Source organism: Bombina bombina, chromosome 2 (assembly GCF_027579735.1).
Source record: "Bombina bombina isolate aBomBom1 chromosome 2, aBomBom1.pri, whole genome shotgun sequence".
NCBI classification, from domain to species: Eukaryota; Metazoa; Chordata; class Amphibia; order Anura; family Bombinatoridae; genus Bombina; species Bombina bombina.
In genome coordinates, this window is record NC_069500.1 from 27964601 (window position 1) to 27981993 (window position 17393).

Consider the following 17393-nt stretch of genomic DNA (forward strand, 5'->3'; position numbering starts at 1 on the left):
ACAAAATTCCAAGGTGAATAATCAGAAGTGCAGGAAACGGCAAAACATGCAGTTTATAAGAAGCAGTTCAATATACTGTATATTTGAACAAATAATATCTAGTAAGTGGGCATTCATTTACTACATAAGGATTAGACAAGAAAACTATCATTTGTTTATCCTACATAATCTGCTTGAACATTGGGACTTATTACACCTGTGAATTTTGTGAACTTTGTGAACTCTATGATGTCATATTAAGTGAATTATTAGTACCTTAACTGTGAAGCAAGGACAAAAATATCTTTAGGTATGTATACACATACACACACATGTATATATACATACATACATACACACATACATATGTATACATACACACACATACACACACATGTATATATACATACATACATACACACATACATATGTATACATACACACACATACACACACATGTATATATACATACATACATACACACATACATATGTATACATACACACACATACACACACATGTATATATACATACATACATACATACATACACACATACATATGTATACATACACACACATGTATATATACATACATACATACACACATACATATGTATACATACACACATGCACACACACATATGTATATATACATACATACATACATACACACACATACATATGTATACATACACACACATATGTATACATACACACACACATACACATGTATATATACATACATACACACGCACATGCATATATATATACATACATACATACACACACACATATGTATACATACACACACACACATACACACATGTATATATACATACATACACACACACACACATATGTATATATACATACATACACACATAGATATGTATACATACACACACACATATGTATATATACATACATACATACACACACACACACACACATATGTATACATACACACACACACACACATATGTATATATACATACATACACACACACATATGTATACATACACACACACACACATATGTATATATACATACATACATACACACACACACATATGTATACATACACACACACACACATTCACACATATGTATACATACACACACACACACACATATGTATATATACATACATACATACATACACACATACATATGTATACATACACACACATACACACACATGTATATATACATACATACATACACACACACACACACATATGTATACATACACACACACACACACACACATATGTATACATACACACACACACACACACACATATGTATATATACATACATACATACACACACACACATATGTATACATACACACACACACACACACATATGTATACATACACACACACACACACATATGTATATATACATACATACATACATACACACACATATGTATACATACACACACACACACACATATGTATATATACATACATACATACATACACACATACATATGTATACATACACACACATACACACACATGTATATATACATACATACATACACACACACACACACACACATATGTATACATACACACACACACACACACACACATATGTATACATACACACACACACACATATGTATATATACATACATACACACACACACACACACACATATGTATACATACACACACACACACACACACACACATATGTATACATACACACACACACACACACACATATGTATATATACATACATACATACATACATACATACACACACATATGTATACATACACACACACACACACACATATGTATACATACACACACACATACACATACACACACACACATATGTATACATACACACACACACACATACACATACACACACACACATATGTATACATACACACACACACACACACACACACACTACCAGGCCCTGGACATGTCCGGCCAAAATTTACCGGGCCTTGAAGTCACTTGAGTTGAGAACCACTGGTGTACAAGACACTGTTATTTGTGATTACTGCAGTTGTCACAAGTAAACTGACTATTCCGTTGGGGACCATCAGCATTGACAGCACATTTGTGTGTGAAATGTGCGGTTCTAACATACAAAGAAACACACAAGTGTTTGCAATCAAATTGAATTCACTGTGATTACAAAAAGAATCATTTATGTGACAGAGAGGTCATATTCTCATCTCAGGAATGTAAACTGTGCAGCAGGAACCTCAAACAAAGCCTTGCAAAACATAGACCTGCTCAAAAACGTATTTAAAATCAATTAAAGGAACAATTTCTACTGCATAACAGACATATGTTTAAGTACTTCCAAGTCAGCATTATGAAGAAAACCAGTTTAAGTGTCTCTTAATACTCACAAGAGTTGGCGTATATTACTCTAAGATTGGAAAACAGGTTTTCCAGACATATCAAATATTGATGACATACTAAAAAACTAGTGGAAACAGAGTTAAAACGAAAACAATGTGCTTCGTTGCAAGAAACCCACATAAAGTTTCTAAATAGAGTTTCTATTAGCCCCTAGAGAAGATATTTCTTCGTATAGATGAAAACTTTAACTGCTCCAAAGTATAATTATTGTAGTGAGGTTTGTAACCATCGTGAGTGAGGTTTTCACAACACAGAGCACAAATAGTACTTTATTAACTTCTCTTTAAAGAACAGTCCAACAGCTAAACATGTGATGTTTTAGGGTAGTTTAACCCCTTGGCTGATAGAGAGCTATGGTGCATTGCTGGTTTTGGCAACCAATGGGTTGTAAAATGGGAAAAGTGGTTTATTCCATGTGCAGTTTAATCCCTTATGGTCTTACAATATATAAAAAAATAATTCTACACAAATAGAATATTTCCTTTATGAACTGGGGGAACATTTGATGGAAAGTAGGAAGTCTGGGCTCACAAAACATCCTTTATACATTGTGGCAATTGATTTATTGAGTTAATTTGTACATGTGTGGCCACAATTGCACGTTTGCCAACCCATGATCAGAACATAGCCAAATCAAAGAAGGGTTAACAATCCAGTCAAAATGACGCTTTCATAATTCAGATAAAGTGTACAGTATTAAAACATAAAATGACTTATTTTATCAAAATCATCAGGTATCCTTTGTTGAAGCACATCTCCTTTTCATGAGGCCATACTGAGGTACGCTCAAAATTTGCATGTGCCCGTAGCACTATATTGCAGCAGTTTTTGTAACAATATTATAAAGAAGTGCTCAAGACACACACATGAGCCTCCCATAGTATATGGTCCTGGAAAACAGCTATTTTTTCAACAAAGGAGACCAAGAGAAAAAGACACATTTGATATTAAGAGTAAATCAGAAAGTTTATTTTTCTTTTTAACTGCCTCTGAAATATAATTGACATGTCCCTTTAAATGACATACTGCTTTGCATTGGGATTAACAGTAATAACTATAGAGGGCTATGTAGAGGTGACCTCTGAGAGGGGATTTGGTGGTGAAGAACTGAGACTGATGATTAGTGGTAACATAGAATTCTGAACAAAAGGACAATAAGCCTTGGGGTCTTATACTGGGGGCAAAATGTATATTTGTTTGAGGACTCAGCGAACAATAGTACAGTCATTTATACTATAAGAGATGTAAAGGGAAACGTATGTTAAAATTACAATTTCATGATTCAGGTAGAGCATGCAATTTAAAAGAGAAAATTCCAATATACTTTAATTATTAACACCTGCACATTCTTTTTATATGCAAGCTTTCTGGGGCACCCGCTCCTACTGAGCATGTGCAAAAGTGCATAGTATATATGCATGTGTATTTTGTGATTGGCTGATGGCTGTCACATGATGCAGACGAAGGGAAAATTGGATTAAATTTGAAAATTGCCAGAAAATATTCCACTGCTTATTTCAATTTCAAAATAATTGCTATTACATTATCTGTTATTGTGTATTTCAGTGTTTGATTCTACTGTATTTAGTGATCCTTAAAGGGACATGAAACCCAAATTTTTTCTTTCATGATTCAGATAGAAAATACAATTTTAAACAACTTTCTAATTTACTTCTATTACCTAATTTGTTTAATGCTCTTGGTATCATTTGTTAAAGGAGCAACAATGCACTAATGGTTTCTAATTGAACTCATGGGTGAGCCAATCACAATCGATATATATATATATATATGCAGCCACCAATCAACAGCTAGAACCTAGATTCCCTGCTGCTCCTGAGCTTGCCTAGATAAACCTTTCAGCAAAAGGATAACAAGTGGTTATAGCCATAACTACTACTATGTTGTGCCAAACATATTTTGATGAAAATACATAACAATGTATGCTAGAAAATATACCATTGTATCCCATTTAAACAAAACCGTGGACCAAACTGACTTCTGGTTAAACATATAGATGAGTTTAATAAGAAACCGGAAAAACATTATAGTTTCAAAGTAGTTATAAATATTAAAATACAAACAACGGAGCTCATCCTTTGGCATTTTGTAAATGCCTTGTGGCTTAGCTAGATCACAAACTGAGTTATATAAAGAAGAGAAAATACAAATCTATATGAAATTAAGGTGCCAGGGAATTCATTTATCTATACACATATGTAGAACTCCATAAAGATATCCGGAAATACAATTTCAACAACTGAAATTATAATAATGTCAAAATATGTATTACAAATATAAGATACCCAGAAGGGGACAGAGGTGTTGCTGAAGATCATTTGTTATTTAAAGGGACAGTCTACACCAGAATTGTTATTGTTTACAAAGATAGATAATCCATTTATTACCCATTCCCCAGTTTTGCATAACCAACACAGTTATATTAATACTTTGTTACCTCTGTGGTTACCTTGTATCTAAGCCTCTGCAGACTTTCCCCTCATCTCAGTGCTTTTGACAGACATGCAGTTTAGCCTATCAGCGCAGACTCCTAAATAACTCCACGGGCATTAGCACAATGTTATCTATATGACACACATGAACTAGTACTGTCTAACTGTGAAAAACTTTCAAAATGCCCTGAACTAAGAGGCAATTTTCAACAGTTTAGAAAATCAGTTTGAGCCTGTCTAGGTTTAGCTTTTCAAAAATACCACCAAGGGAACAAAGCAAATTTGATGATAAAAGTCAATTGGAAAGTTGTTTAAAATGACATGCCCTATCTGAATCATGAAAGTGTAATTTTGACTAGACTGTCCCTTTAAATAATCAGAATTTCAAATAATTGAAATAAAAATGATTCCAGTATGAGGTTCAAACAGATAAAATGTTGGTTTCAAATTATATAGCACTATCAAGGCCGGATTTGCCTACCAGGATATCAGGAGATTTCCCGGTGGGCTGCAGTAGCTGGGGCTGGCCAGCTACAAATCAAGGTGGTGGTGCTGCTGTTTCTAATATTAGCTATACATGTTAAGGTCTAGACCATGTACTTTTTTAGTAGCCCTCCTTTCAATAGTTTCTTGTGTCAGCCAGAGTGACACATTGTCATGTCCAGATCACGCTATGGATAATCATATATTAGGGCAAGTGACTGAGATCTCTGATGTAAATTATAGATGTGGGCTACAAATAATGCAATGGTGACTCTGGGGGAATTGTTGAGAATAAATTCTTAACTGATCAAATATTAAATTATATATTTATTTTTTCTCGTTCATTAGATATTTGCAACCGTGGTTCTATATAAACGTGCTCTCCAGAAGAAGACCCTTTGAGCAGCCAGTTCATGAACTAACAGAAGATTTGCGCTCACAAGGTACGTACATTGCTGCTACATCATTATGTTCTTGTGTTTATTGTATCGGGAAAATAAATCTTCATTTTTAATATTAACGACTTCAGCTCACTGCGCAGGGATACTTTGTAGCCATTTATAACAGCCAATGAGGCCCATTTATCAAGCTCCGTATGGAGCTTGAAGGGCCATGTTTCTGGCGAGCCTTCAGACTCGCCAGAAACACCAGTTATGAAGCAGCGGTCTAAAGACTGCTGCTCCATAACCTGTCCGCCTGCTCTGAGGAGGCGGACAGAGATCGCGTGAAATCAACCCGATCGAATACGATTGGGTTGATTAACACCCCTTGCTAGCGTTGCACCAGCAGTTCACAAGAGCTGCTGGTGCAATGCTGAATGCGGAGAGCGTATTGCTCTGCTCATTCAGTGATGTCTGTCGGACCTGATCCGCTGATCGGATCATGTCGGACAAGATATTTGTTAACTAGGCTCCAATGTGTGTTTATATTTCTGTGAAAAATGTCCCTTTCTCAAGCTTTTAAAGGGACAGTAACACCTTGTAAGTACAAGGCATTTCTGTTGCTATAGAATTACATCAGATCAGTCTTAACATTTTTAAACAAATGAACATCCTTTTTACTGCAATTAGCCAAATTCCATCCACCATTTTCCTTATCTGGAGGCGCTAATCTGGGCTCCAGCCTACAGACAAGACTAGCCTCAGTCATAAAGTTATTATAAAGTACTTTAATTTGCAATTGTTATCTGATTAAGCCAATTAGGGACAGATATGTAGCAGGGTTAGCCCCAAGAAGCCAGCAGGGGAATTTCAAGCCCTGAAAATTAGAAATTGCTCTATTTTCCGAGATAGGTTACATAAAAATTGGGCAAAATAAATCATGAATATATATTGCAAAATATAATCATTACACATAACTGAATATTTTATATAATAATCTCAAGGGGTTACCGTCCCTTTCACTTTAGACTCTTTTTGACCCTTCTAGAAGTCTTCTGCTTGTTCACAAACTGAGAAATCGCCCTCATTGCTGGCCCCTCTCGTTACTCATAAAATATATGTTCCAAAAATATGGCTTCTGGGTCGTGAGTTTTGTTACAAATGAACCAGACTGAAGGAGGCTGAAGTTGCATTTTATCCTTTATGCAACAGAAACATTGTAAGTAGGTTTCGGTAAAATTAGGAGTCTTCACTGTCAGTAAAAACTATTTTGTGTGGTTATTTATTACAAATGACTTTTTGATGAACGTCTTATGATATAGACGGTAATGAATGTTTTTTCCTAATGTTTTGCTCCTTACAAACGGAGGGCTATTTACTCGTTCCGTGAGTGATATAGTTTGTATTATAACATTTCATTATCCTGGTTTCCATGCCCACAGCTCCATATGCTATTCAAAGTTCTGCATTTATTTTAAAGTGCCACATGGTATTTTATTAAAGGGACACAATACCCATATGCTTAACCACATGAAAATAATGCAGCATAACTGTAAAAAGCTGGCAAACAAATATCACCTGAACATCTCTACATAAAAAAGGAAGATATTTGAACTCAAAATTCCTTCAGCTCACTAGAGTAAGTGCCTTTGAGATAATGAGGCCCATTTATCAAGCTCCGATCGGAGCTTGTGGGCTCCGTGTTTCTGGCGAGTCTTCAGGCTCTCCAGAAACACCAGTTATGAAGCAGCGGTCTGATGAAGCGGACAGGAATCGCCGGAGTACGATTGGGTTGATTGACACCCCCCTGCTGGCGGCCCATTGGCCGCTAGTCTGCAGGGGGCGGCGTTGCACCAGCAGCTCTTGTGAGCTGCTGCTGCAATGCTGAATACCGAGAGCGTATTGCTCTCCGCATTCAGCGAGGTCTTGCAGACCTGATCCGCACTGTCAGATCAGGTCCGCAAGACCTTTCATAAATGGGCCCCATAGAAATCCTATTTTTACTGTCAGCTGTATGGTAGGAAAAAACCCCCATCTAATGCGCTTTAGTGCTGAGTTCACACTTCGCTTTACTGTGACCTCATGGGATTTTACTAGAATTGTACAAGATTTCATAGTGAACTTCCTTAAGCTAAGAAGGGAAATAACATGACTGTGTCTGCACGTGCTAGATGCCCGCTCCCATGTCCTGCTGCTTAAAGTCCCTTTACAATGTAATGTGACTTCTGAGATAAAACATCTTTACAAAGAGATATTCTATTGTCAGCTTTTTACAGATACGTTGCATGACTTTCAAGTGATTAAACATTTGGGTATCACGTCCCTTTAATCTTTTTATTAACCTCCTGAAAAACTTAAAGAATTTATTATGCTTTTGGAAAGAGTTATCAAAAGGTTAAGTGAATAGGAAATGATTATTGTGTTCATTAAAATACACAATATATGTGTGTTTTTTTCTGGGGGTAAAAGCTGGTATTAATTTTTTTTCTTTGCCAGTGGTTATGCTGGGGATTTAGGGGAAGTTACATTTCTTGTCTCTGCATTATACAATGTACAATGAGATGTATGCTTTTATGTACTATAAACACCGTTAATATCAGCTGTCTCTCTTTATCTTTGGTTTATAGAAGACCTTTTTCCTTTTCACATTAAGGGGCTAAATTATCAAGGGCCGAACAGACCCTGATGCCCCTGTTTCCGCCGGAAAGAAGCAGCAGTCTTAAAGGGACATTAAACACTTTGAGATGGCAATATAAAATGATAAATTGTATATAATAAAACAACTCTGCAATATACTTTCATTATTTATTTTGTCCCCTTTTCCTGTAATTCCATTCTGAAATTGTGAGCTTTTCAGTTCCTGTTAGAAATGGAAGTGCAGAACACTGTTAAATCCAGCACAACCATTGGCTGCACACTCTAGTGACCTATGTATAACTGACCCTAAATGGCCACAGCAGAGAAGGTAACACAAGTTACAACATGGCAGCTCCCAGTGTTTTATAGACACTAAAACTTTACACTTATTTTGTCACTTTTTAAACAACTAATGAAACTTTAAAAAATACATCTACATGTTAGTCATGGACTAATCTTTTCTTTGAATGCATCATTCTATCTAGCATGGATTTAGTGTTTAATGTCTCTTTAAGACTGCTGCTCCTTAACTGGACCACCTGCTCTGAGCGGCGGACAGCAATCAACCTGATCAAATACGATCAGGTTGATTGACACCCCCGATTGGTCGCAAATCTGCAGGGGGCGGCATTGCACAAGCAGTTCACCAGAACTGCTTGTGCAATGATAAATGCCGACAGCATATGCTGTCGGCATTCATCAATGTCTATTGGACATGATCCGCTGAGCGGATCATGTCGAACAAACCTATGATAAATCGCCCCCTCAGTCTCTATTTTAAAATTAGTCCTTTTTTTTATTATTATTATTATTATTATTATTATTATTATTATTATTAAAAATAGCAATTAAATATTAAAAATATTACAGCTTTTATCCTCTATTTGTTTTTGTTTTTTTGTTTATCTATTTTATTGAAATAATTCCAGAAACACCCTTGGAACTGGCACAAGCCTGGGTGCTGCTGTACTATTAATGTAAGCTGGTTGTTGTGTAATTAGAACAGTCTAGACTGACACATAAATAAATATATGTGTTTGTGCTATATTGACTAGGTAGTGCATGAGATTATGTGGGAAGTAGCTCCTGACCCCCCCCCCCCCCTTAATCAGCGGAGCCCAAAAACTAATTACGCGCTAGTTTACTTAGCAGATACCTAGTAGAAGAATGTTGCAATATTTCTAAAGCCCAGTAGTACACCGAAGAGGGCTATAGCAGTTTAACTACATTTTCTCAGCCTCACACCAGCTCAATAAAAATACTTCATGTGTGCTGCCCTAATTCTCACTTCCAATATAAAAGCATTTTATGAGACTAGGGCTCTCATTGGTTTTACAGTAGAGAGAATGTTGGCTGATCCGCTGCATGACAAGCTAGCCTCTCTTCTGCTAAACACAGTAGCGGTTATAGTGCTGTAGCCATGGGCATTTCACTATGGTTGTTAAGTACAAGGTCCAATATTAGTGCCTTTAACCCCTTAGCAGCCAAAGAGGGCTAAAATGCATTGTTACACAACATGATTCGACCTTGTCTGTTAATCAAGAGGTTACTACTAACATACAGATCGTCTTTGCAGAAAACAGGAGTAGATACATATTTATATAGGTAAACAAATAAAATTACACAGCATAGAGATGGGTATGCTATACTGAAATGCCCTTTACTTTATCAGCATGAAAATGAAATGGAAGAATCAGGCTGAGGATGATTATTCATAAGGGATAATATAATCCCTATAGTTCATATAATGTGAATTGTCTGTGTTGGTAGCGCTGGCATCTTGTTACATTGTTTGCAGCACTCTAGGGACAACCGGGCACAGTGTATGGGTTAGGGTTTCTTAGACATAGGGCAAATGATAGCATTGTAGGAACATATTGTAAGGAAGAGAGTGGTTCTTCCATTGTGTGTGATCTCATGATAATGATCTGCAGAGCATATTTTATGTTATACCAAAGGTATGTGTGATACTTCTGTGCTGATCACTATGGTGTTGTATTACTGATCCCTCTATATCATAACAAAGGTATGTGTGATACTCCTGTGCTGATCAATATGATGTTGTATTACTGATCCCTCTATATCATACCAAAGGTATGTGTGATACTCCTGTGCTGCTCACTATGGTGTTGTATTACTGATCCCTCTATATCATACCAAAGACATGTGTGATACTCCTGTGCTGCTCACTATGGTGTTGTATTACTGATCCCTCTATATCATAACAAAGGTATGTGTGATACTCCTGTGCTGATCACTATGGTGTTGTATTACTGATCCCTCTATATCATACCAAAGGCATGTGTGATAATCCTGTGCTGCTCACTATGGTGTTGTATTACTGATCCCTCTATATCATACCAAAGGTATGTGTGATACTCCTGTGCTGATCACTATGGTGTTGTATTACTGATCCCTCTATATCATACCAAAGGCATGTGTGATAATCCTGTGCTGATCACTATGGTGTTGTATTACTGATCCCTCTATATCATACCAAAGGTATGTGTGATACTCCTGTGCTGATCACTATGGTGTTGTATTACTGATCCCTCTATATCATACCAAAGGCATGTGTGATACTCCTGTGCTGATCAATATGATTTTGTATTACTGATCCCTCTATATAAGGTATGTGTGATACTCCTGTGCTGATCACTATGGTGTTGTATTACTGATCCCTCTATATAAGGTATGTGTGATACTCCTGTGCTGATCAATATGATGTTGTATTACTGATCCCTCTATATAAGGTATGTGTGATACTCCTGTGCTGATCACTATGGTGTTGTATTACTGATCCCTCTATATCATACCAAAGGTATGTGTGATACTCCTGTGCTGCTCACTATGGTGTTGTATTACTGATCCCTCTATATAATACCAAAGGCATGTGTGATACTCCTGTGCTGATCAATATGATGTTGTATTACTGATCCCTCTATATCATACCAAAGGTATGTGTGATACTCCTGTGCTGATCAATATGATGTTGTATTACTGATCCCTCTATATCATACCAAAGGTATGTGTGAAACTCCTGTGCTGATCAATATGATGTTGTATTACTGATCCCTCTATATAAGGTATGTGTGATACTCCTGTGCTGATCAATATGATGTTGTATTACTGATCCCTCTATATAAGGTATGTGTGATACTCCTGTGCTGATCAATATGATGTTGTATTACTGATCCCTCTATATAAGGTATGTGTGATACTCCTGTGCTGATCAATATGATGTTGTATTACTGATCCCTCTATATAAGGTATGTGTGATACTCCTGTGCTGATCAATATGATGTTGTATTACTGATCCCTCTATATAAGGTATGTGTGATACTCCTGTGCTGATCAATATGATGTTGTATTACTGATCCCTCTATATAAGGTATGTGTGATACTCCTGTGCCGATCAATACGATGTTGTATTACTGATGTTGCATGCAGACCTCGTACAGATGTCCTCAATTCCTCCACGGCATCTTCCTGATACAGGCTAGGAAACCTGTGACTTAAAGGATTTACTACAATATTTGGAAAGCATATTTTTTGTGATGCCCTTCTAAAGGATTCTCTTGTTCTTCCTGTCGGATCCCATATATACTTTTCTTTTGGAATGATGATGGTCCACAGACCCTGCCCACTATGTCAGCCCTTAACTGCTAGTAAAACAGTCATCATTGAGTTTACCTATCTGGCTGCCAGTAACAAACATATACACACACACACACACCAGTGATTTGACTCCCCTCCCATGGCTGCCATTTGCACACAAAAACAGTCAGTGATTTGACTCCCCTCCCATGACTGCCATTTGTACACACAAAACAGTATTTTTACACCTGCATGACTGCCTTTAAACAAAAAAAAAAAAACAAAGGTTACCTACATGCAAGTCACACAGAGTAGTGCCTTAATAACTCCAATGACATACAGTAACACATACTACAATGACATACAGTAACACATACTACAATGACATACAGTAACACATACTACAATGACATACAGTAACACATACAGACACTGCTGCCATAGAATGTATTATATATATATATATTCATGTGTAAATGTTTCTCTTTCAAATAAATGACAGGAAATTGTTGAGTACAATGTCCCTTTAATAGACAAATTCAGATTATAAGAAACTTCTGCACATTTTCTGCAGCCAGTTGGCTAGTTGGGTAAATTTGCTTATGACCTTTTTTGCTCCACAAAAGAGAAGAAATGTGACATTTTGTATAAAAGAAGCAGCAGGTTATAGACACAGAAATAGATTAATTTATAGATAGGTAAAAAACATATTGTTCATTAGTCTTGCACAGGAGAGACCATCCCCACCAGACCGTGCAGAGGACAAATATATGTATGTCATCAGACACGCGTATGTTTTTAGTATTGGTCCTTGAATACCGATACCCTGAAGCAGTGTGACTAAGCGTTACCTTTCCCCTGTGCTCTGATCTTCAGTCATACACAGAGCATATCAATAACCAGAGGCCCCAGCAAAGGCATTAAGTCTAGGAGCCACATATGAGTTGGGTTACCACATTACTCACGGACCTTCTGGAAGATTGATCTTAACATGAAACACTGTGTTAGCTGGCATCAGTTACAGCAGGCTTGTCCATCCTACGGCCACAATAATGCCCTACAGTGCTTGTTAGGTATCCCTCCACTTCTACAAGCTAAATACTTTGTGCCAGAATTTGAGGAGGGTGGGGCAAACAACTGCATTTATCCTCACTCATTTGAAGATAGAGTACACAGCAGTAACAATGATACTACTTTGGGTTAATCCTAAATGTACTTGTCTTTGTTTTCTGACCAATAGTTACTCCGATAATGATGATTTATCTAACTAGAGATACATATCAGTGAAAGAAAAAGGAAAAACTGATAAACGTATTCAGAAAATGGGCTATATAAATAAATAAAACATGACCTATATTAACAGATTTGGTTAACTCATTATTAGGCTGTAACATATTGGGCCAGATTGAAAGTGGAGCGCTAATCTATTGCGCACCCGCAAACAAGCTTGTGGTAGCAATAAGCACTCCGAAAATTAACCAGATATCAGATCTCTGGTTAATTTTCTAAAAGTGCCCTAAATGCCCTCAAAATAGAGGGAATAAATAATGTAGCTTCCCCCCCCCCCCCCCATAAAAAAACAACTGCACTAGGCAGTTTTTAGGGGTTAAAAGTTGGTGGGAGTGGGGTGTTAGAAAAAAAAAAAAAAACAGCGCTGAAAGTGCCTTTACATTGCGTTCTGTGGGAACTGTGTGTTCCCAGTAAATATTTGTGTACATAATTATTCGTATACATATATATTTAAAATCACTGCCCCCCTTTGCTGCGCTAGTTATCATGCCGTGTCCCACAGCATGAGAATGAGGCTCCCACTGACATAGAGTTGCCATAGATTTACTTATAGTGGATAGGTGACGGTGAAATAAAGTCAGGGCTGCTGACACAGATTTGCTTATAGTGCATGTGTGACTGTGAAAAAGTCATTATCATTTATATATATAGCGTATGTGTGACGGTGACATAAAGTCATTATCATTTATATATATACCGTATGTGTGACGGTGACATAAAGTCAGGACTGCTGGTATAGCTTTGCCATAGCTTTATATATATATAGCGTATGTGTGACGGTGACAAAGTCAGGACTGCTGGTATAGCTTTGCCATAGCTTTATATATATATAGCTTATGTGTGACAGTGACAAAGTCAGGACTGCTGGTATAGCTTTGCCATAGCTTTATATATATATATATATATATCGTATGTGTGACGGTGACAAAGTCAGGACTGCTGGTATAGCTTTGCCATAGCTTTATATATATATATATATAGCGTATGTGTGACAGTGACATAAAGTCAGGACTGCTGGTATAGCTTTGCCATAGCTTTATATATATATAGCGTATGTGTGACGGTGACATAAAGTCAGGACTGCTGGTATAGCTTTGCCATAGCTTTATATATATATAGCGTATGTGTGACGGTGACAAAGTCAGGACTGCTGGTGTAGCTTTGCCATAGCTTTATATATATATATATATAGCGTATGTGTGACGGTGACATAAAGTCAGGACTGCTGGTATAGCTTTGCCATAGCTTTATATATATATAGCGTATGTGTGACGGTGACAAAGTCAGGACTGCTGGTATAGCTTTGCCATAGCTTTATATATATATAGCGTATGTGTGACGGTGACAAAGTCAGGACTGCTGGTATAGCTTTGCCATAGCTTTATATATATATATAGCGTATGTGTGACGGTGACAAAGTCAGGACTGCTGGTATAGCTTTGCCATAGCTTTATATATATATAGCGTATGTGTGACGGTGACAAAGTCAGGACTGCTGGTATAGCTTTGCCATAGCTTTATATATATATATAGCGTATGTGTGACGGTGACATAAAGTCAGGACTGCTGGTATAGCTTTGCCATAGCTTTATATATATATATATAGCGTATGTGTGACGGTGACATAAAGTCAGGACTGCTGGTATAGCTTTGCCATAGCTTTATATATATATAGCGTATGTGTGACGGTGACATAAAGTCAGGACTGCTGGTATAGCTTTGCCATAGCTTTATATATATATAGCGTATGTGTGACGGTGACATAAAGTCAGGACTGCTGGTATAGTAAAAACTAACAGGAAGTGCATATTTGTGTGCAACTGATACTTAGGTATCTATTGTTCACTAGCTAACTGGGGCAATTCCCACAGAAAATAAGGTTGATTTATTCACCATAGGAGCATCCATTTAAAAAAACAACAACAAAACAACAAACCAAAGCATCACATCTTATCCCTAGGGACAGAATGCTCATTGGCTAATAAGGACATCTCCCACAGCTTTATTGGAGGGCTGTGATTTGCCTCCATTAGTAGGGAAACAAAAAGTGGTTTTAATTTATGACAAAATGATGCATATAATAAACACATTTTGAAATAGTCTTTTTCAAACAAAAAAAACAAAACTGTAATTTAATTTTATGCAGTTTATTTTCACATCACATATTAGATTGCAAGCTCATTGGTACAGAATAACCTGCCAGTAAAAAATAACTGTCACCCTGCACTGAGCATAGGGTTAGCTGACTGTGAGCCAGACCTTATGGAAAAGTAAGTGGAGCTTGGGCGCGACAGTTAAAGAGAGGGTTATTAAAGGGACATGAAATCCAAATTTTACTTCAATCTCTTGGTATTTTTTATTGAAAGAGCAGCAATGCACATATGGGAGCTAGCTGCCCACATTGGTAAGCCAATGACAAGAGGCAGCCACCAATCAGCAACTAGCTCCCATCTCCTTAGCCTACCTAGGTATGCTTTAAAAAAAAAAAGATGCCAAGAGAATGAAACAAATTAGATAATACAAGTAGACTAGAAAGTTGTGTAAAATTGTATGCTCTGTGACTCTGTCTGAGGCATGAAAGAAAATGTGGGAGCTCATGCCCCTGTAAAGTGACATAAAAGTTCAAATTAAACGTTCATGATTCAGACAATTTTGATAAAATGTTTCAGTTTATTTCTTGTATCAAATTAACTTCATGTACTGAGGTAGGCTCAGGAGCAGTAAGGCACTACTGGGAGCTAGCTGCTGATAGGTGGCTATGCACATAAATCTCCTGTCATTGGCTTATCAGATGTGCTCAGCTAGCTCTCAGTAGTGCATTGGTGTTCTTGAGCTAATTTAACTATGAAACAACAAATAAACACAATTAAAAATGAAAACATTAAAAAGTTCAAATATTCAGTTTTACATTTGGCTTTGGGTTTGCTTTTGTTGTTACCACTGGGTGGCAGAGGCGCTTGTTGTGTCAGGTGGTTCATTATTTATATATATACTGTATATATATTTGTTTAAGCAGAACTTATCAGGCAGTTATTCTTCCTAGTAGATGCCTCACATGGATAAATGTGGCTACTTGATTACTGCAGTACAGGGGGTTGGGGGTGAGCACATGTTATTTAGTCTTTTCTTTATGAATAATAAAAACACTGACCTTTTGTACCCAGTTTTTGTCATGTTATTTAGTTTAAGGGGTTGCTGAAGGATTTTGTGTCATTTTTAAGGGTATAAGTTTATTGGAGACACAAATTGTGCCTTTTGCAAGTCATGATGATCGTTATCTGCGGTATCTGTAAGTGTGATGTCACAGCGGTACAGCAATATATGGAGTGTCTGATCGTTAGCTGTGACCCTCTGTATATGTTGTTTATTTATAGACTAGTTTTATCTGTTGTATATAAAAGAAGACGTTTAAGTTCCTTCTTTATTGAAAAATAGATGTTTTGTGCTGTCACTATTCTCTAATAGTGTTGTGATAGGGTAATAAATACTCTCATGTATAGGAAAGAGAAGAATTTATACAGTATAAACGGCACTGAATGTGCAGTGGTACAGCATAGACACGGGTAAGTCTGTAGAGGGGGGAATTCATTTGTACATTTTTATGTCTTTTAATTTGATTTTGAAATGATGTTTTTTAGTGTTTGTTTGTGTAAATCTCATCTCTAGACGCAGATTGCTCACTGATGGAACAGACACACCCTACAAGCAGAAACAAAACAACCTTTTTTCGGCTGACAATTGTCCTTTATTTTAGTAAAAAAAAAGGAAGACAAATTACAATAGGCTAGATTACGAGTGGAGCAGAAGTTTGCGCTCCTACTCACATGTTAACTCTGCTTGAAATTTAGAATTTCGTGAGCACGTCATCGTATTCCCCCAAAGACTTCAATGGAGCATGAAAAGTGTGGGGGGAAAAAAATCACATCCAACAAGTCGCACAAAACCGATCTCATTTTCACTTTTTGCACTTATCCGACATGTAATATTAATAATATTTCGCATTCCAATGTTCTTCACATTAACATAAATACATTTATGTGTTTATATGTGTATATATTTCTGAAAATACATATACACACATATAAATACATATGTACACACACACACACACACACATATTTAGACGTGTATTTATGCATCTCTATGTTAAAGCCATTATAACTTTTATT

General features: G+C 36.8%; 1 protein-coding gene across 3 annotated transcripts in view; it reads left to right on the top strand.

Annotated features, from left to right (window-relative positions):
• The window catches only part of CNTFR (ciliary neurotrophic factor receptor), a 1195985-nt gene that overhangs the window by 439972 nt on the left and 738620 nt on the right, over nucleotides 1-17393 (top strand). For all 3 annotated transcript variants that reach the window (XM_053700981.1, XM_053700983.1, XM_053700982.1), the window contains exon 3: nucleotides 5669-5763. The gene's annotated coding sequence lies outside the window, so the exon portion shown is untranslated. The remainder of the gene's footprint in view (nucleotides 1-5668; nucleotides 5764-17393) is intronic.